At 47.3% G+C, this 21,073-nt stretch overlaps 1 protein-coding gene across 2 annotated transcripts in view; it reads right to left on the bottom strand.

The window, feature by feature from the left end:
* SV2B (synaptic vesicle glycoprotein 2B) overlaps positions 1–20,866 on the bottom strand; it is a 64,759-nt gene extending 43,893 nt beyond the window's left edge. Inside the window, exon 1 of one of the 2 annotated variants that reach the window (XM_088063300.1) lies at positions 20,665–20,866. The gene's annotated coding sequence lies outside the window, so the exon portion shown is untranslated. Of the gene's footprint in view, positions 1–14,817; positions 14,980–20,664 lie in introns of those variants that run through there. The other variant, XM_005521593.2, reaches the window with a different exon arrangement.
* Positions 20,867–21,073: the final 207 nt, after the last annotated feature.

Consider the following 21,073-nt stretch of genomic DNA (forward strand, 5'->3'; position numbering starts at 1 on the left):
TTTTGGGACAGGGAAAATATCTCTTGCAATGGGGAAGAAAAAAAAAAAAAAATCAGTCTCCTTGTCCTCAAAATGTAAATGAGATGGACTTGCAGTCTTATAATAGGAGACAAAAAGGACATTAAAGAAACTTGAAAGCCAAGAGATTAAAATCTTGCACAAGGAAATTCCTATTTACATTAACCTGTGGGGCTCCTGGGAATAAAAGGCAAGGTCTTGGCAGCATTAAAAAGCAGGGATTGGATATATTTGAGAGAAAGAAGGTCAGTTTCATCTGAGTTTCTTTTTCTACAACATTTTTTTTCTACTTGGAGGAATAAATTCTTCAAGACATTAGGCAAATATCAAGAAAGCTTCACTCTGGTGTAGGCTGATCTGTAAGTATCCACCAAGAAATTTTCTTGGACGCATTTGTTGGTGCCAACTGTCAGAGAGGGCATCCCAAGCTAGATATTTCCCTGGACAGTCAGTCCTGGGCAGCAGTAATAGGAAGGCTGTGGAATGTTTTTCCCTTCACCTGCTACACTGGGACTATTGACACAGAAATGACACCAGAAGATAAAGTGATATCTCAGTAAATGGCTTCTGCTCCCCACAGGGAGGAGAGAATTACAGTCTATCACACCTGGAGTAAAGACAAAATAGATTCAAGACTTTTGCTAGAAGCAGGAATCCTTGATGATATATGGGAGAAGGCAGGAAGAAGTGGAGTGAGAGCAGGTGTCCTCCAGATGACAAGCCTGGGGGGATTAGCTGGCAAATTTCAAGGGGATAACAAATACTTCAAGGCAGATCACATTAGTGCCTCTTCAGGGGGAAAAAGGATAGAATATCCCAGGTGAAGAAAGTGGCAAGGAGGTGATGATCACAAGTTATTTATCAAAGTGTAACCTCATACTTCCTTGTCAGGGAGCCAGGGAACAGCCAACAGACTGCGGGGGGATATCAAGCCTTTCAGCTAACCCAGACTGGATAGGCGAAAAGCTGCTTTCTGATGGCACTTTAATGATGAATGTAAAGTCTGGCTGCAAAATCTTTCTGCTTGCCCAGGAATAAACATCCAGAGCACAGTACCACAGTACCAAGCTTGCAGGAACAGATCCTGTCTCTACAAACCAGGCAGGAGGGACAAGAGATGACCAGTCCCCCTCTTGCTTGCATGAGATCCCTGCAGGGAAGTGATCATAGGACACCATCATGGACCCATGATCAACACATCAGTTTTGGACATTTCCTATAGAAAGTTATTTCTCTGAAACAGAATTTTTGTAGGGCTCTGTGTGACTGCCATTTCTGTCTCTACTTTGCATTTTGGGAATGGGATTGAGTACTTTCTACCTTCCAAATATGCTGCGAGGTACTTGGGAACAGAGGTAGATAATGTTGCATCTCCACTGGACAAGGGCATCCAAAATGCTGTTGCTGGGTGTAAAACTGGTGTGTTTGTGCTGGAGACAAGGTTGGTTTTCAGGCCTGTGGATTTGGTGCTTTGCCTGAGCATGGAATTCCCTCGTCAGCTTTTCCAGCGAGGTGCAGGTATGAGGAATCCATAATAATGAATATGGAGCGAGGACAGCCCCTGCACACATGAAAACCTCAAACAGATCTGGAGGTGGGCACAGAGCTGAGAGCTGATGGCGTTGATGTGCCTGTTGTGTTTTAAGCTCCATGCTGGAAGAGGGCCAAGCAGCACCTGCCTCTTTTCCACAGTAAATGGGTTTATTTCTGGGATTGGGATGAGATGGGCTGTAAAACTGGTCAGTGGAAGTCTATTATTTTCAAATAAAACAGGTTTCTCAATTCCCTGTAGAGAAGCTGAGGGCTGGACCTAGTGGCAGCTACCATAGTTACCAACGACCCATGACTGGGGCTGGGTCCTGTCCAGACCTCCAAACTTTGAGGTGCTGGTGCCCAAACTTTTCTGCAGGACTGGCCCATGGCCTTTAGTGGAAGCAGTCACGAGCCACATGCCACAGATACCTGGACATGACACACAGATATTCCCTGCTCACTGCTTCCCATAGCCATGTGCTGCTGTGCAGGGCTGCTCACACCTGTAGGATCCGGGTAAAACCTTTTTTCCACACAATTAGAGAGCAATAAAAAGCCACACTATACCTCCAAACTAATCTGAGCCAGGTACAACAGCCTCCAGGTGAGGCATTTTGTCTCTCCCTCTTTTTTTAATTTTTAGTAAGATATTATCTCATAAAATTTAGTGTTTAAAAGGTCTGTCTGTCCTCTGCAGAGTGTAGGTGACAGCTTTACCTTCTTCCTAAGGGTCCCCTGTCCAGCTGTCCTCATCTAGGCTCTCCTTCCAAGGTTCTGCATGAGGTCTCTGTTCAACACCTGCTGCATTGTGCCTGAATTTGGGGCACCAGCGTTTGATGCAGAGCTGAGAAGATAGCAGAGGTTTTGTGTCTGCAAGCAATGTACCTTGGGAATTTGCCATGAGACAAGAAGGATTTTCTCTGGGAAATACCTCCCACTAATTGTTTTGAAATTACTCTCCTCCCTTGTTTAAAACAAAGAAAATGTCTCTCCCTGAGGGGTCCCAATCTGTTGCTGTCTCTGAATGTTGCAAATTGTGGGGGAACTCCCCTGTGGTCAGAGCTGGGTAACTGCACAGTGGATTGCACAGCAGGGCTTTGTGAACCCAGATTCATCCCTGCTATTTGCCCATATAACCCCACGGCTGCCTCAGTGCTGTTCCTACAAACCAGCAGCCACTTCTGCTCTGCTCATTTAGGGCACCCACCTCTCCCAGACAGACTAAAAGGCAGACTGAGCTTGCAGAGCCCTTGATAGAGGCAGGGAAGTTTTGCCTGATTTTTCCTTCCACTTCTCCCGTTTCTGGCGCTTTTAGAAGGGAAGCACTGACTGTGGTCTCTGCAGCAAGGGGTTCCCCTGCAGCATGACATCATGCAGAGAGCTCCCTTGGCTCATGGACAGGGCTGATTTCTTCTGCTAGAGTAACCCTGGCTGCCAAGTGAAGGCAAAACTGCTGATCCCTCTGCACAGCACCCTCAGCACCTGCCCCCAGCCACAGAGCAGCTCCTCACTCGTTTCCACACTAACCTGACAGATGACCTGCTGCGCTGCTGCAGATGGCTGAGGCACAGCTGACTTTCTCTGCCCAAATGTGGCCAAGTTCTCCAGCCTTCCTGCCCTCCCTGGCGTCTTTCTAGCTCCGTCATTCTGTGGGATTTGCCTTTTTAACACATTCCATATACTTTTTAGGAACTTACCAGCGACATTGGCTCATGCTGCTGGCCCATTCACCCCTGAGCTCTGGGATGCTGATGAGCAGTGTCTCTATTCAAAGGGTGCTAAAAGTCACCTACTTTGCTGTAGGAGTGTGACCATGGACCATGTGAAGAGAGAGTTGGAGAATCCAAATCAGCCCCCTGAGCTGACTCTGAGAAGGGTAAATATCAGAGGATATTTAATTGGGTTCCTAATTACAGCAGGTATTTCATAAAATCACCTGTGCTGGGATCCCAGAGCAATGTGAGCTGGAGATTTCAGAGATATGCACTGCATAGATACACACGATTATTCCTTTGGCTTGATCCCAACTGCAAGAAAAACCAGCTGCATTATCAGCAACTGAAGATTTAACTCTAATGTGGCATTTATTCTTTCCACAATAAAAGCAATGTAAAGAAACCACACATGGGCACAGAAGGGTTCAAGTACTATCAAGACCTACTGTATTTCAATTCTAAAGTAAAATCAAAATAATAAAAAGGTGGGATCACTACTGGAAAGCCCATATGTTACTTGAAAAAAACCTACCTTACCACTCTTTTCTGCATCCCTTCTAAAAATACAGCCCTTCTGAGAGGAACAGGCATTGTTTCATCTATATTATCCTAAGTACCCAGAAAATGGGGAATCTACTAGAAATCAGGGGAATAACTTTGAAGGTTTAAAACTTTATAACTTTGAAGGTTTAAAAAAATCGATCTTTTTTCTACTCCTTGCTTGTTTGTTTCATCAGGCTGATAAAGTAGAAAAGAGCATCAAAAAATAGACTGGATTTCTATGAAAAAAAAAAAAAGGTGCTAATAATGCTTTTTCTTTCCATAAATTTTTTTCTTGAAAATTTGGCTGGTTTTCCCTGATTCAAAGTTCTGCAGGGGGTTCAGTAATTTTCAGTGTAAATGGAAAAAGGGAAATATTTGCTTCTCAAACATTTCTAATTTGTGCAGAACAGACCCCTTTTCTTTTGCGAATAAAATTTTTGGATGAACATTCTTTGACCAGAGGGAAGGAACATGTTCTTCAAAGAGAGATGAGGAGTTTCTCTTTTCCATTGACCCATTGGCTTCACTGGGTTGTATAAAGGGACTCAGCTCTGGACCCAGCTCTGTTGGGACATTTGCAGCAGATGCAAAAGCCTGAAATTCAAACTGATGCTGAAGTTTAGGCAAAGCTTCCTGGCAGCAATTTTTCTGAGGTTGAAGGACAGCATCTTGAGGGGATAGACAGAAACCTCATCAGCAGGGTTGCTGAAAAGCAAAGGCAAACTGCTGGTAGTAACCTGTAAGTGTGAGCCTGCACTGACTGTACCACTGAGCCAGAAGTTTTAAGAGACCTTGCTTTAACCCTTCGATGAATTAAAGATGGAAAAGACACCACAGCGTGGCAGGAGGGGGTCAGTGCTGCTGTTGGCTTCCAGCTTGCACAGGGTGTGAGGAGCAGCTTGTTCTCTACATCAGCCCAGTGGCAGGTAGATTAAACATCAGCTGGTACCTGGCTGCTGAAAAGAGCATCCAAATGCCACCCAGCATTAAGGGGATAAGGCCAAGGCTGCCAGGAGATGTTAAATCCAGGGAACTTCATCTGTCTGTGTGTTTCTCTTGAGTCATTGCTGCTTTTGCAGTGGAGGAGCCCTTCACTGCAGGCAGAGCAAAGTGCTGCAAGCCTCGGGGAGTGTTGAGGCTGATGAAATATAGATGGGAGCCTGGCAGGCTCCTCGGGCTGGGCAAATACATGCACGGTAATTGACTCCATCTTCACGCAAGAAATGCTCTGCATAAGGAGGCAGAACAGGCTTGTTTGGTAAAGTGTGATATGCACATTTGACTCAGCAATCACTGAGGAAAAAAGAAAGAAAACCCCTCCTCTGTGATGAGTAACTGAGTAGTAACTAACAGGTAACGCCATTTTCAACCTTTCTCCCTTTTTACTCCACCTATTTTCCATCACCCACTCAGCAGATGCTATCTCTGATGTCCTATAGAAGAAGCACCTGATGAAAGCAGATGCTGCACGGGCACAATATCCCAATCCAAACCACTTACAGGCTCCATAACACTCCCAAAGAAAACATCTGCCTACCTGGAACCAGCAGGAAATGGAGTTGCTGATGCTCAGATCATGCCATGGCCACAAAGCCAATGGCTGTAAGTGGCTACTGTCATAATGAACATTTGGTAATGGCTCTTTTCCAGCTGCAGGGACAGGAATTCTCACAGGGATGCCCTGAGTTCATGAAACATGAATGGCTACTCCCTGTGAAATTACTAAAGGCTTTGATTGAGGGTCCTGCCTGTCCTTTTGTATCAGCTGGATCCTGGGAGGTCTCTGCCTTCATGTGTTTTAACCACACGTGGCTGGTCAGAACAAGCCACTGCTTCTGCAACCACAGTAAATGAATTATTTCTAGGCACCTCTCAGGAGCCTCTCATGTTTAACTGGATCTCTCTCACTTGGAGCAAGCAAGATTCCCCTTCCTAGTGAGAAGATGAAACCTGAATGACCATGCCTGTCAAGGGCAAGGCACAAGTCCAGACATGAGCAAGCAGGGCCAGATGGATGTGAAATGAAGCCATATAGGAAGATTCTGAACTGAAATCTCATGTAGGCTGAGCCTCATGATGGAATCTCACAGTGGAAACAGCAGAAGCATCTCCTGCTCAAACAGGAATTTGAAACATTTCGAAACAGATATTGAAAATTATTTTTCCTAACAGCAGGGATGAAATTCACCCCAAACCCACTCAGCTCCAAGCTGCATCTGTAGACAAATTAGTAATGCCTAGTATCCTATATCTGCCTGCTAATTAACTCAGCAGCCGCTGCCAGAGTTAATCAGGGAAGCAGCTCCATTATCCCCAGTGGCCCCACAGGGCAGGGATCCACCAGCTGCCGCCTCCCACGTGCTGTAAAGGCAGGACAAGGAGCTGCTGGTTTTGCTGCTCTTGAAAGCCCCTGCTGTCAGCTTCCCAGGGTGTTTGTGGATATCTGTGGGTGTCCCTGGGTGTCTGTGGGTGTCCCTGGGTGTCTGTGGGTGTCCCTGGGTATCTGTGGGTGTCCCTGGGTATCTGTGGGTGTCCCTGGGTGTCTGTGGGTGTCCCTGGGTGTCTGTGGGTGTCCCTGGGTATCTGTGGGTGTCCCTGGGTGTCTGTGGGTGTTCCTGGGTATCTGTGGGTGGATGTCACCGAGCCCTGCACCACCACTCTTGCAGCCAAAGAACTTTTTCCGTCCAGGGGAGACCCCTCCACAGAGAGTTCCTCCCACACACTTTACACTGATAGAAAGGAGGGAGTAAAAAGAAGTCACTGGACAACAATTACTACACTCAGTAATTGGAAAAATACAAATGTTGTCTCCTATAATTCAGGTGCCATAGACTCTGATGGAGCCCTGAGCCCCCATCCCACAGCCCTTGGGCTGCTGCCTCCCCAAAGCATCTCAAGGGGAAAATGTTCATTCAGGGCGATGCACAGGAGACCAAGACCCCTGGGGAGGGTCTGTTCTGAGCTGACCTATTTACCTGGGGGGTTTAATTCCAACTTGTGGGGTGGGCAGGCTGGGCATTCCTTCCCATTTGAGGGAAAAGCCATGCAGCACAGATGTAACAGACTGCATTTGATTCCTTACTTGCCGTGCATTTCTGCTGAGCCACATGGGATCAGATGCTGTAAGCCTGCCAAAATCATGGTATTATTTCATAGCACATACGAGGGGAAAAAAACCTCAGCGATAGTTAATTAAATAATTACAATGAGATCCTGCATTTCTCAGTACACTGCTGGGAGATGGAAATTCTGGATGTTTTTTTAATCAAATGGCTTATCTAAATCTAGTAGGAATTAAAAACCATTTCAGAATTTGATTTTTAAATGTCAAAAGAAATATTTTCTTTTGGAAAGCTTCCAGCTGGAATATTTCCCAGTGCAAAAATTTTTCTTATAATTGTGAAAAAAGAATTGAAATTGAAGAGCTACACTAGGTGCTCTGAAAGAATGAAAAAGATGCCAAAATGATAGCAAATATTTCACCATGAACACACATCCCATTTTAATAGCAGCCTTGATTTTTAATTTGATTTAAATTATGTTATGGATCACAACCTTTGGGCTATAGATTAATCCAGATTTGCTCAGATGAGAATCCATCCATCAGCCCTGCTGTGACTATGCTCCTCTAATCAAATGCAATTAACAACTGTCATGAAACGCTAGAAAAACCACTTACAAACTGCTTAATGACTCCCATAAACTGAACTGATTCATGTAATTTTTGAAATCTCGTTGCAGTTAGGTCCAAAGAATAATGAAAAGCAGCACGGCAGATTCTGCTGTGGACATTTCACCTCGTTCTGAGCAAGGAAGATAAATATGATCTCTTTTTTCCTTACTATTGGGGGAAAAAAAGAATTAGCTGCTAAATGCCTTATTTTGTGCAGCAAATGTTGGCCAGTTCACTCAGGCTGTGAGTAAGCAAAGCTTTGTTTGCATGTTTACTCACAGGCATTTCTACAGACTTCTCTCTCATAGGATGCAAGCACCAAACTCTAGAAATATTTAATAAAATTATGACAAAATTTTACTTAATTTATAGATAAAACAACCAGAAACCAACTCTCAGTGATGATTATGCACTAAAATAAATGCAGTCCAATGCAAGAACTAAATTCCCCTCGCAGGAAGGATGGAAATCCCATCTCTCCTTCTTCTGTCTGAACCTCTACATGACCCAGAGGGGCCAGCAGCTCTTTACCCATCCTGTCCTGTTCCTCCAGGCTGGATGGCCTCCCTGCCTGCTGGGTAGCCTGGTGCTTTCAGGACAGATTATCCCACATCTCTGCAGATTACAGCAGCATTTTAATCAAGTTGATATCTTTTCTCTGTTTATACTTACACTAACAAGATCAGAGACATTTTTCCAAAGTTTGCCCTTGATCACAGGACAGATTTGCATGCCTGTTTTGGACACTCAGACAATGAATGGAGCTTTCTTTTCCTGCTCAAATGTGTCTTTTCTGACAGCATAAAATGACTAAACATCTCAGGCCAAGCTGTGCTGCTGTAACACTACCTACAATCACAGCCCACAGATCAACCCTCTCAATTTTTCACACTTTTGGCCCCTACCTCTAATCCCAGCTCTCCTCCTGCCTCTGCCTTTATCCTGTAACTCAGCACAAATCCCTTCCCTCTCCCCTCTCTCTGCCTGCACCTCCATCCCTCACTGTATCTCCCAGGCTTTTGGGGGTGTGTGGGAGCTAAGCCTGGAGCTGTTGTGTGACCACACAGACCTCAGGTGTTGGCTCCCATCACAACCAGCCTTTGAGCACCTGCAGCAGCCTCTGAATGCCACAAGGCCTCTGACAACTCAGCCTGACCCCCATCTGCAATCCCCACCTCCCTGAGCACTCCCACACCTTGGCTCCGAAAATGAGGAACCCAAACCCACGTCCTGCTGGTGCCTTTTCCTTAAAACCCACAAAGCTATTTTGGGTGTGTTTGTATGGTATGGCCAGATGTATTCAAACAGAGACTAATTCTGCCAGCACAAACTTGTCCTCACATAACTTCATTTTCATCCAGACAGAAGCTTTTCAAGCAACAGCAGTGAAACCCTTTCAATATTTAATCAGCTGCATGGCCTGGAACAGCAGGAACCAGCAGCAGCTGCCTGGCACAGAGAGAGTGAGGGGGGATGAGGGTTCTCATCCTCACCAAGCCTCTCTCCACCCTGAGAACTTGCCTCCTCTATAAATTTGCTCTGGAGAAAGCCAAATGGGATTCCTGTTTCAGCCTTCTGCTTTAGCTGTGACATCTTTCAAACAGCATGGCTTTGAAGCACCTTATTTCTCATTCCTCCCTTCCAAATTCCCTGACGTTTCCCAGGTGTAAATCTTACTTCCTTTCCTACTGATGGCTGGGAAATCGCTGTGCTCAGCTCCCTGTAACTGTGAGTCAGCAGGACATGAGCTCTCTCCCATTTCTTTCTGGTTTCAAAGCAGGCAGGGTGTAAGCTTTGGCTACAGACAAGGCTTTGCAGAATTTGCAGGGTGTGTGGAGGGGCAAAATTAGGCTTTTCCTAATATTTCCTCATTCCCTTAGTGCCCGTCCTGTGTGTGTCAGAAGGATTACAGGAGCTGAAAGGACATCATCTGAAAGGACATAATTTGAAAGGACATCACCTGAAAGGACATCATCTGGCTCTGCAGCATTCAGCACAGACTCTGTTGGCAGCCACCATGCTAAGGAGGGTAGCTTGGAAATAAAGCCTTAATGAGAGACCCCAAAGTGACCTACCTTAGTCATGCCTGACTTTCCAAAATCATGTCAAAACACCAAATGCTCTCTGGTCAGAAATGGTCTATGAATGTTTCCTACCAGAGTCCCTGATGTCTGCAACATCCCCAGACCCAGCAAGGCTCTGGTTTGTCCCTGCCCTGCTGCTGGGCACCCTGGGCTGGAGGTGTCCGTGCTGCCCAGCACCCCCAGGCACTAATCCAGGCTGCAGCACAGGCAGCAGCTCTGATGGTTTGCAGTCTTAGCTTCTAAGAGCAAAGGATCCTCTCTTGCTAGAACTATGAAATAGATACTAATAATCAACCCTAAACACCCTTATCTATAAGAAGAAAAAAAGAGCACCAAAAGCATATCCAATTAGTGATAAATAGTAAGTACAAGATTAATTAAAATTACTCTGTTCTTAATTCACATGCTCTGATTCTGAGAATGCAAAAGGAATTCCCCACCTTCCCAAGGGTGTCCCAACGTCAGAGAACCACCACAGTGCCCAGAGGGCCAGTGACTGGCAGTGGTGACAGCAGGATTTGTCACACATGTGCTGGCCCCACTGGAGATGGGCTTCCCGCCCCTTTCATGCTGGCCATAGCCTGCACCAAGCCCAGCAATTTTGGGTTTGAATTGCAAGTGAAAAGACTCCTCATCTCCTCCCCAATGCCAGGAAGTCTGACCTTTTCAACAGCAGCTACACAGGAGAAGAAACCACTGGGATTTCTCAATCTGGGTCTTGGTATAAATCATTTAACACCTTATTTACACATGCTTATAATTAATGCACACTAGATTGCTGCAATGAAACAGTCCTGATAAAACATCTGAAATGCACTGGGCTACAAGTACATTGGTTTAGGGGTCTAGAAGGATAAATGAACTCAGAAATGGCTGATCCCACTGGTTCCCACTCTCAGTGGAAGCAGATGAGGAGAATTTGGGTCAGATTTCCTCCTTTGTGGAGCATAGAAAGCATTTGAGAACCAGTTGCCATTAAAAAAAACAAAACAAACAAGTGTGTAAAAAGCCAGCTTGTGGCCACAAATCACCTCCTCTTCTCCTACTTTCCATCTATCAGGTCAGAGAGAGTTTTGGACTTTGTGTACAGAGCAGAATTATCACTTTTTGTTTTATTGCATTATGAGGTGCCATATCTGTCATAGTAGCCCATCTAGCTCTTATTCTGGTATAAGTCCAGAGAAATTTTACTTATTTTACTGGATTTATAGCCCTGAGAATCAGGATCCACCCACCCAGGATAGTTTGTAAATCAAAAATGACTTTTTATCCATCAGTGGGAGTGTCCTGTGCAACACACCCTCTGTGCCAAATACAGCTGCAGAAGAAATTTGCATACTTCCATTCTTGTCCCCCAAACCCTCCATCATCCCCTTGGAGGCATCAAATCTAATCTGCCTCTAACCTGATTCCCTAGATGTGCTAATCCCCTGAGGAATGACTCACAGGAGCTGCAGAACAAAGTGCAGCTGGCCTTGATGGAGGGCCATCACTGCAACATAAATGAGGTTCCTCAAAGAAGTGACCATCACCTCCTCTACGGGGCCTCCTCCAAGTGTCAAGGCATAGAGGAGACAACAGGAGAGTCCTGCACACCTGAGAAGGGCTTGGATATAAGTTCAGGAGGTCAGGAACCTGTAAGCTGCAATAATTACAGCAGTTAATCTGCAGCAGCCTGACCACCTGCCACAAAGGGCAAGAGAAGTGGTCCTTGCAGGAGGAAGCAGGTTTTTCCCTGTGCCAGGAGGGATATGGTGGGAGCAGTCCCTGAGACACCACTTGTGTCCTGACAGAGTCTTCAGTTTACCACTGCAGTACCTCGAGAGCAGGAGGGGTGTGAAGTGTATTGTGTGCACAAGCAGATTGGCTCCCATAGCACTTTCCACAGGGTCCAAAAAACCCTGCAGGGGTCTATTCACGCTCTCACACTCTACAGAACACTCCACAGAGATTATCTGCAGGCCAGGACTGGGAAAGTCTCCACGTTGCAGTGCTGCTCAGAGGACACCATGCCTCTTACTCCCAGCCTGGGAGGGTGGGAGGCCAAGGAGGCAGCTGCTGTGCTGGGAACCAGGACTTGAACAAATCCATCCATCACCCAGTCAGGAGCTGCTGAATTCCAGCCTCCTGCACACTCATCTTCCCCAAGAGCTGCTGTGAAGCACAGCAAAACACTGAGTTTGGCTGGAAACACTGAATCAGTGAGAACTGAGCCCTCACAGTCCTGCAGCATCTCCTGGAGGAGCCTGCCCAGCATCAGAGCTGACACAGTCCTCATGCTGGAGCTGTACCTGGCTTCTCTTAGTCAGTTCTGATGTTGCCTAGGTCTTGGATTTGAGAAGATAAGTCAGCAGCTCTACTGACTGCCTCCTCCACATCACAACTTTGTAAATCTCAATCACATCCTTCTCTATCTGTAGTCATATCTCCAGGTTTGACACACTAAGGTGAGCAGAAAACATCTCTGGAAACCTGTAGGCTCTCCAACTTTAATGAGGGAGATTAGAATACTTACAGTGTTCTCACATTTCAACCACCTGCAAGAAAAGCTGTAATTTCTTCTCCCTCCCTGGCACTAGGGCAGGCAAGAACACGCCCAGGTGAGCTATGTCACCTTAGATACTGGAGACTCTCTGACATCTATTTGTAAACATTCCCTGGGACAGTACTAGAGAAAAAAGAATTGTCCTCAGAGTGGGCTGAGCTTCCCAGCTCCCTTTCTCTGAGTAAAATCTCATTCATAAGAGGTTCTTCCCCAGTTTTAACAGAGCTCCTCTTTCAAATTCAGCACAGCCAGGGGAATCTGCCAGGCCACCTCAATCAATCCCATCTTCCTTCTCCCCCCAACACCAGTGAGTTTCCTCTGCCATAACCATGATCACTAAGTCGTGACTGCACGGGAAGAACAAACAGGCTGAGCAGATGGGGTGTGCGGGAGGAAGCCCTCATTTAAAACGCAAATAGCTGGTGGTAATTTAGCAGATGTGGTAAGAAAAATCTGGGAAGACAAGCATGAGGTGACAGGATTCCAATTTCAATCAAAAAATGTGGAAGTCTCCCTAGCAAGGAAAAGTTTCATCTTCCATCTTCTTGATTGCTTTGTCCTGAAGAGATGATGGCTGATGCCAAGTGCCATCACAGGAATGATCTGGAGTATTCTTCATTTAAGATCCCATATGACTCCCTGCCCTCACCAAATGGATTTTTTTTCACAAGGGAAATCCATCCTTTATAACCCAAATGTCTATAAGAAGAGACTAAAATTCAATTGAAGTCATAATATTCATTAATTCTGTGGCATATTCAATTTTGTTTCTATCCAGAGACAAAGACTTTGGGATCAGTACTTCACTTCCCCATTATCAAATCAGGAAGGCTCAGGAAATTTGGGACATTATAAACATCTCTATATCCAGCATATTGTAATATTCATTTGGCTCTAGAATTTCATCTTGGCAGAAGTACCAAAGTTATCACAGATGGGTATGAGGTTTTTCTCTTTGTAAATATTACAGAGCCATTAATTAAACAGGGGAAATTAACAGTGCCAGGCAGAACTGCAGAGGGACAGGAAAGCACAGTCACCATTGGCCAGCATCTCAGACTGAATGTGGGACACAACATCAAACTGACAGCAGAGATACTCTGCTATCGACATTACTGCAGGTTTTAGAAGATAATTCAACAACAAAAATAATCTACAGACATTTCTGGTGCTCAGAAGCATTATTCCAAGAAATGTGGAATGAAGGATTTTCAACCTTTTGAAACAAACCATGGTGTTTTGGTAAAAGGACATAAAAGCTGTCCTCTCTAAGATTTCCTCACATTATCAACCCCCAAAGACAACAAACTGGAAAATTCCTGCACTTGCACTCTCCTTCTTGCCCTGTGCTGGGATTTAGTCACGCAAAGCCCCTTCCAGTCCCCCATGTTCTCTTCACCCCTGTTTATCACACAGATTTGGTCAAAAATTGTCCCTGAAACACACTTGGAACAAAACTCCAAGTCAAAACCTGCTGCTGAAGAGAGAAGGATATTTTTCTTTAGATTTAATATAACTGATGCTTGAAATGTCTATGTTTCTCTAAAATAACCACAAACCCCAAAGTGCCCTACTCTCAGTGTCACAGTATCTAACATCAAAGAGTAGGAAATGTGTGAGTTTTTAGCAAGTGGAGGTTTCTGCATGAATATATCATGAGAGGAATATTTTTATAAACAAGTTATCTCTGAAATGTTCTCCAGAAGTAGTTTTCATTCTGCCAGTCATAAATAAATCTAGAGAAAATGTTTTGGTACCTCCAAACCAAATTCTGCACCAATTTTTGGTTGAAACACAGGTCTGTCAAGAAGGTCATATCTTTAAACCTGTTAGAAAAATTGCCAAAGCTCCCCCAGTACATTTCTCCTTTGTTTTTATGTACAGACCTTTGCAGATTCAATACAGCCGGATTGCATAGGCTGCTTTTAGGTTTATTATTCCCTGATCCTCTTTAAACAAGGGCCCTAAATTCATCCCTGGTATAAGAGCTCCACTGTCACTCAACTAAGATGCAGGACACCTATTTTGAGATTCCTGTGAGACACTGACTTGCAAACCTCTCATTTGGAGTAATCCCATGTCCAGGACATCAGACAATTCATGGTCCCAATAGAGTGTCCAGTGAGACCCTCTTCCTTCCAAACATCTTTATCTGCACCTCTCTCTATATCAGCTACTGGCAGAAAACCTAGGGGACTGGTTTCAGTGAAAAATGCAGTTAGACTTCAGGATGGAGATAGTTTATCAGCTAGGAAAGTTGCAAGGCTTTATGCATCAACTCAGGGGCAGGAATTTATGAATGACTTCCCAAAACTCCTGCAGTAACAAGACCAGGGCAGAGAAAGCAGCATTTAGGTAGGAGCTCACATAGGACTACATGGAAAATATCAGACCAAGCTGGAAATCACAAAGGAAAAAAGATACAGGGTGGGCAATGGATCTGCCTGTGAGATCTGGTCCGACTGCCCAGGCACACACATTGATCAGCCTGGATCCCAGCCTCTCACTTAACAGTAATTAAATTGCTTAGATGAGCACTGACCCCTGGAAAAGCCTCACTACAAACCAAATGAGCTTCACTTTTTTTTTCCTGTCTCGTTCTCAGCTCCCTGCTTTTGCTTTTCTACCCCGTTAAGCCCTGGTACTTTTACATCTGGACTGATTGCCCAGGAAGGGACCAACAAAGATAAAAGCATCATTGCTTACCAGAACTAGGAAATATCACAGCCGTTCACCAGCCATTCCCCCTGTTTCCAGCCCGTGGAGCTGCTCCTGAAAGGGTTGCCCCTTTCCGCTAGGATGTCACAGGGCGGAGAATAGGAGTGGGTGCTCCGCAAGCCGAGCCGCTCATCCCGCAGGATGTGAGGCTGGAGCTGAGGCAAAGAGCAGCAGGGAACACACGGCAAGCACACACCCCCGGAGCGATGGGAGGGAGCGGGGCTGCAGGCAGGGAGCTGAGGCAAAGTGCAGCAGGGAACACACGGCAAGCACACACCCCCGGAGCGATGGGAGGGAGCGGGGCTGCAGGCAGCGGGGACAGCAGATGGGAGGGGGGAGGCTTGGGGAAAGCAGGCAGAGGGCGATGCTAACGTGACAGATGTGTTGACTTTAAGTTAAACAGGAAATTGAGGATGTTCGACGCAGGGAGGAAAGACATTAGCTCACATTAAAGGCAAAGACTTTCTACGGTCTTTCCCTTCTTTGCTTTCCCTCTTCCACCCAGGCTTTCTCCAGTGATTTCTAGCTCTGCCTTCACAAGCCACGGTTGATACTGACTCTGCCTGTGTGTCTGGGCAAGGCAGGAGCTACAGGGCCAGCCACAGAATTTCCCATCCTAGCAGGGAGTTGGGAGACTGTTCTTTTATTCCTTCTACAGCTCAGACTCCCCTGACATTATTTAAACAGCATCCTCTAGATGATATGAGTAAAAGAGGGAATGGTGAACAGCAAAACAAGGCTTTCAATTTGTCCCAGTTCTGGGCAGGGGAAAACACAGGGTCAAAATCCTGATTTAGCTTAGGTAGGATAAGCAGCAGAGAGTAGAATTTATTTAAATGCAGGGGAAATAGTGTCTTGGTGCACTCAACTTCCCCATGAATAAGCCTGATTTTTCCACAGTCCAGATAAGGGTGGCCAGGCTGAGTCTGGGGCATAAGAGCTGTACTGTGAGGGTCCACAGCTCCAGGGTGATGTAACTCCAGGGCAAGGTGGCTACATGACTAGGCAGCAATAAAGTGTGAAGTTAATTGGGGATATCAAAGCCCTGCACTAATTTCTTAGTTACAGCTTGGAAAACCAAGTGAAAGAAGGCAAACCATACTGGCTTAGAGCTAGACCCCAGCTTCTAGAGATTAGGGGAGGGAGAGAGTGGCCCCACCACAAACCCATGGACAGAAAATCAACTAGGACACAAGGACTGTGTTCCTGTTTCATGAACTGGTCCTCCCTGCTGGCTTTTTCCACTGCCTTTGGCACAAGGAGGAAGAGCCCCCTCATCGTCCTTGCAGAACTGGGTGTCAGCCACAGCCCAGCGTGCACAGTTGAGCCTTTCTCATTCGTCTCCCCACCAAAGCTTTGTCCCAAGACCCACATGTAGAGGCATGTGGCATGAATGGGTCCCCAGGGTGAGATTAGTGAAAGGACTCCTTTATTTCTAGCAGCTATGCATTAGGTAAAGAACAGAAATCTGCTATGGGCACTTACTCCATAATGGAGTGAAATATTCAGGTTTTGGTGCAATCTAGCCTGCCTCCCTGCTTGCATCCAATTCTTCCCCACCCCCTCACTGTCCCTGAGCTGTGCTGTTGGCCTCCCTTCAACATTTTAATGGAGTATTGACACTGATCCATTCGCACTCCAAATAGATTAACCTGACTTGCATCCCCAGACTCGCATTTGCAGAACCAGCCCGAGCAGGTGGGCTTGGAGCATCTGCTCAGATGGATCAGCTGCAGTTCCAAAAGCATCCCTTTTTCTGGTTAGAGAAACAGCTTGGAAAAGTCTAGCGAGGATATTACACTTTGGAAAACTGCTGCCTCGGGTCTCTTGTCCCTCCTCCTACCTGCTGCCACACTCCTCGTCTCTGCAATTATTTATAAAGCTCCATGTTCTTTCCTAATTGGGATGTTCCCTTTCGCCTTGCACGTCACTCCTGTGTCACTCTGCGTCTGGGCCCCTGGTGACCTCTTGGAGTGCTTGGCAAGGCTGGCAGCAGCCAAATGAGTCATCAGCAACCTGCTGGCATCTCCCTCCCTCCCTCCAGCCATTGCCCCCCTGGCTCTCACCGAGCCTGGCTGCAGCCAGGGAGGCCTGGGGGAGTTTAAAGCTGTCTAATCCCCTGGATAATTCATGAAAAGAGGATTACCCATTCTGTGCAGAGCCCTTAACCTAAATATAAACCAGCCTTCCCCTTGCATTGCAGCTCCTGTGGCACGGAGGCGTTTTCCCTGCACTGCTTCCCCGTCCCATCTTAGGGGTTAACTCTGCTCTTGCTCAAATCTGGGACAACCTGGTTCTAACCCATGGAGCTACAGCACAGTAAAACCAGGTTTTGTAAAGCAGAGGTGAGACTGTTCTGTGAGCACCAGCAGGATCAATGCAGGCTCATCCCCAGAAGCACATTCTCTCCCTAATAAATGGCAAACTCCTTTGTGGGGGGGTGTCAGCGAATACACCTTCTTACTGTATGTTTGGAAACCAGTGTCATGGTGCCATCAGAGCCTGACAGCAATGCATCAGGAGGGCAGAGGGAAGTGCTAAACTTGGATAATGCCATGGGAGTTACAGCAGCCTGCCCCAGGACCCAAGCCCTGGTGCCCACCTTGGGCCCTGGGTCACCAGGAGCTGGGTTATTCCTGCTGCCGGAGGGTACAGCCAGAGAGATGGTGAGAAGGGAATAGTTAACATCTTACCTTTCCTGCTTGGATTCAGAGATAAACTGGGGAGCTACAGGAGGGATTCCTGATAGGTTCAGCAGCTTCCTGGGAGACCACAGCAAGCCTCACCTCTCTCCCCATTTTCTCTCTCCTTATTTTCCTGAGTGTGTCTCCTCACCCACCTCTTTTTTTCCTCCTTTCCTCTTCCCCAGATGGTGAAATGAGGTCTGACACAGCCACCACAGGCTCCCCTTTCCTACAATGCCTTTTCTTTTTTTTTTTGGCAGTTAAAGTCCTTATGGGACTTTACTCACCATAACATTAAAGCATTCATTAACACAGGAGTAATTCCATAATCTCTTCAGAAGAGAACAATTTCAGAGGTTCAGCTCATGATCTGGAAAATCAATTTGCCAGCTTGACGATGCAGGAAGAGGATTTTCAAGGCTGGCTTTGGCTTCCCCAGCAAGACTGTTATCAACCCTGGGACCTGGTGGCCAGGAAGAGGCCACGCACAGCAGCTCTGAGGGGAGGTGGCAGGACCCAGGGGCTGTCATTTGGCTCAGGCAAGGAGGGGAGCTCCAGCAGTTGCAGGATGAGCCTCAAAACCAGACCTGTCTCACCAGGTTTTGCCCAACAGTGTGCTGTACAGGTGGGACAGCATCACCATGGGTCATGGGGAATTTTCCTGCCTTTTTAATTTCTCATACTTCATTTCACCAAAGCAGTGCTCCCAGCTCAGAGCATGAAAGGGACTCCTCTTAAGAATCCTGCCTTTTTCCTGCTAGTTACAGGCTAAACTAAACCCTTGCACCTCCTGTACCAAGTACCAAACCATGTGCTCTTCCTTTCCTCATGGAATTTTTCACACTTGGACTGTGCTTGTCAGAAGCTGGGGCCCACACCCTGCCTGCAGGCACACAGATTGGCAAAAGTCATCTACAGGTGCAAGGCTGACTTTAGGGAAGCATCCAGCTCTGTGCTTGCAGGTTGGGAACTGCCTCTGAACCTGAGTGGGCTTCCACCTCCAGCTCAGCTCCTTCAATCAGAAGTTGTCAGGTGCCAGAGACTTTCATTTAAAGATGTTCCAGAACATAAATAGGTGCAGAAAGCTGCTTCATGGGATAGACCTCTCAGAATCTGGCAAGCTGAAGTGGAAGGCTGTCTCCTGTCAGCTGCTTTCTGGTTCTGGCTTTGATGTTCTCAAAGGGTTCCCCAGAACCCACATTACCCAACTGCAAAGTTGTGTTAGGAAAACCTAAGGTGTCCTTGCAGATCTGATCTCCAGCTGAATTCATCTAACAGTGGTGGACATGCTTTTCAGAGCAAGGCCATGAGGAGGAGAAGGAACAGGAGTTAATTAGGACCTCTTGGAACTCTTGAGACCCAGGGCCTCGATGTAAGTGCTGCTACCTGTGGTAGCTCTTTTGCAGTGAAGGGAGATGTTCCCCTCCTCTTTCTGATGGAAGAGGGCTTTTCTATTATGACAAAAAAACAGAAGAAGCCATGGATGCTGCCTCTGCTCCCACTCCTTCCTCCAGGTTGTTCTGTAGGAGTCTGACCATAGACATCCCACTGCATGAAGTGTTAGTGCCCCGTGTCATTTAGGGCAGAGGCACTAAGGTGTATTCCCAAGGGGCAGCAGACCTTGGGCTCAGTGCCCAGGATGATCAGTACACCGCTGTTGTATGTTCAGGATCTGGCTAAGTAAACCAGAGAATTAACCCTTTCCCTCTCCCTTCCCCCAAGTGATAACACCAGGGACACAGCGGAGACAAGAAACAGCAATTTTCATGCCATGTCAGATACATGGCTTTCTCTCAGCCTACCAGAAGCTTCTGCCTCTTCATGGCAGGAGTCCCCCATAAGCTCTAGGGGTTGCTTACAAGTGTCTGACCTAAACACAGTCAGGAATCCCCCTCAGAACCATTGGAGCACTGCATGCTCCTCCCCTGTACATTATCACCATCAGGCTGTTATTCTTTTCCCTTTTTTCTAGAGATGAGGTCATCCCTGACAAGTAATATCCTTGCAAGGCCGCTTTTTACCCATTATTTTTAATGGGATCTTGGTGTCATGGATCATATTGCTGCAGTTTGACACACGTAATAAAATTTTCCCTTGAACAACACTTGTCCTCCAAAAGAAAAATAATCCCTGCAGAGATGTGTGCCTGGATGTGTTACAGGATGTGCTGGGGACATGCACGGGAACTTGTCAGCACAGCACCTGCATCCCGCCACAGCCACCCTGCCAGATCACTGCTTTCTCTCTGTGGCTTCATTTAACCCTTCCTAAGAGGGGAGACGAACTGCAGTTTTCTCTTTAGCTGCAGCTGAGCCCTCGTGGAGCGGGTGCTGAAGGGAGGACAGTGGCAGTGGGTGCAGGACAGCACAGGCAGCGGCACACTCACACACACACACTCCTGGGGTGCCAGCACCGCCAGCGGCCCGCCCTGCTCCGTGCGGACACCACAGCCCCAAGCGAACCCTTCTCCTTCTCCTTCCTTCTCCTTCTCCTTCTCCTTCTCCTTCTCCTTCTCCTTCTCTTTCTCCTTCTCCTTCTCCTTCTCCTTCTCCTTCTCCTTCTCCTTCTCCTTCTCCTTCTCCTTCTCCTTCTCCTTCTCCTTCTCCTTCTCCTTCTCCTTCTCCTTCTCCTTCTCCTTCTCCTTCTCCTTCTCCTTCTCCTTCCCTGCCAGCCCCGCGTGGAACACGGGCACGGGACACGGAACACGGACACAGACATTGAACACCGAACACGGACACGGACATGGAACACCGAACACGGACATGGAACACCGAACACGGGCACGGGAACGGAACATAGAACACGGACACGGGACACGCACCAGCAGCGCTCTGGCCCAAACTGCTCCAGCCCAAGTTAAAACTCTACAGCACAGCAGCTCCTGGGCTGCCAGCAGAGATCGAAGGCAGCATAACGGGACTGGTTTAAATTGTTCACAATTGCCCTGACCCCTTCAATCTCATTACACCGACCCAGCCCCGACAGCTACCACCGACCCATCCCAACTCAGCCACCGACTCTGCGCCCTTGCGCATCTCCTTTTCAGCGGCATCTTTTGTTCTAGTTTCTTTTCCCTCCCCGGCACCGAGTCCCCCCGGGCTGCCGGCTGCCCCCCGTGCTCCGTGGGGCAGAGGGAGCTCCCGGCTCTTACCTTGAGCGCTCCCGGCGAGGTGCGGGGGCGCGGCGGCCGGGGCGGAGCGGCGCAGCGCGGCTCTGCGCTCGCATCTCCTCTAGCACTGATGCAGTCCTGCCAGGCGCCGCATGCCAATGCTGCGGCCCCGGGGATCCCAGCGCAGGAAAGCCAGCGCTGGAAGGGAGCCCAGCGCGTCCCACTGCTCCCCTGCCGTCCCCAGCCCGGCTGCCGAGCGAGCGGAGAGGGAGAGTGCGGAGGCAGCCGAGGAGCGGCGGAGAGAGCGAGAAGCTGCGCAGCAGGCAGGGAGAGCGGCAATGCTTGTGTCATTTCTTCACGGTAATAAAATCCGACCCAGAGTCTAAGTGTTGCAGCTCTCTAGCAGAATTCTTCATTACACGAGGGATATTTTTTTTTTTTGGTTGGTTGG

This window comes from Pseudopodoces humilis, chromosome 16 (genome assembly GCF_049639895.1).
Source record: "Pseudopodoces humilis isolate 2021_Gansu_Grassland_sample_001 chromosome 16, ASM4963989v1, whole genome shotgun sequence".
Classification (NCBI taxonomy): domain Eukaryota; kingdom Metazoa; phylum Chordata; class Aves; order Passeriformes; family Paridae; genus Pseudopodoces; species Pseudopodoces humilis.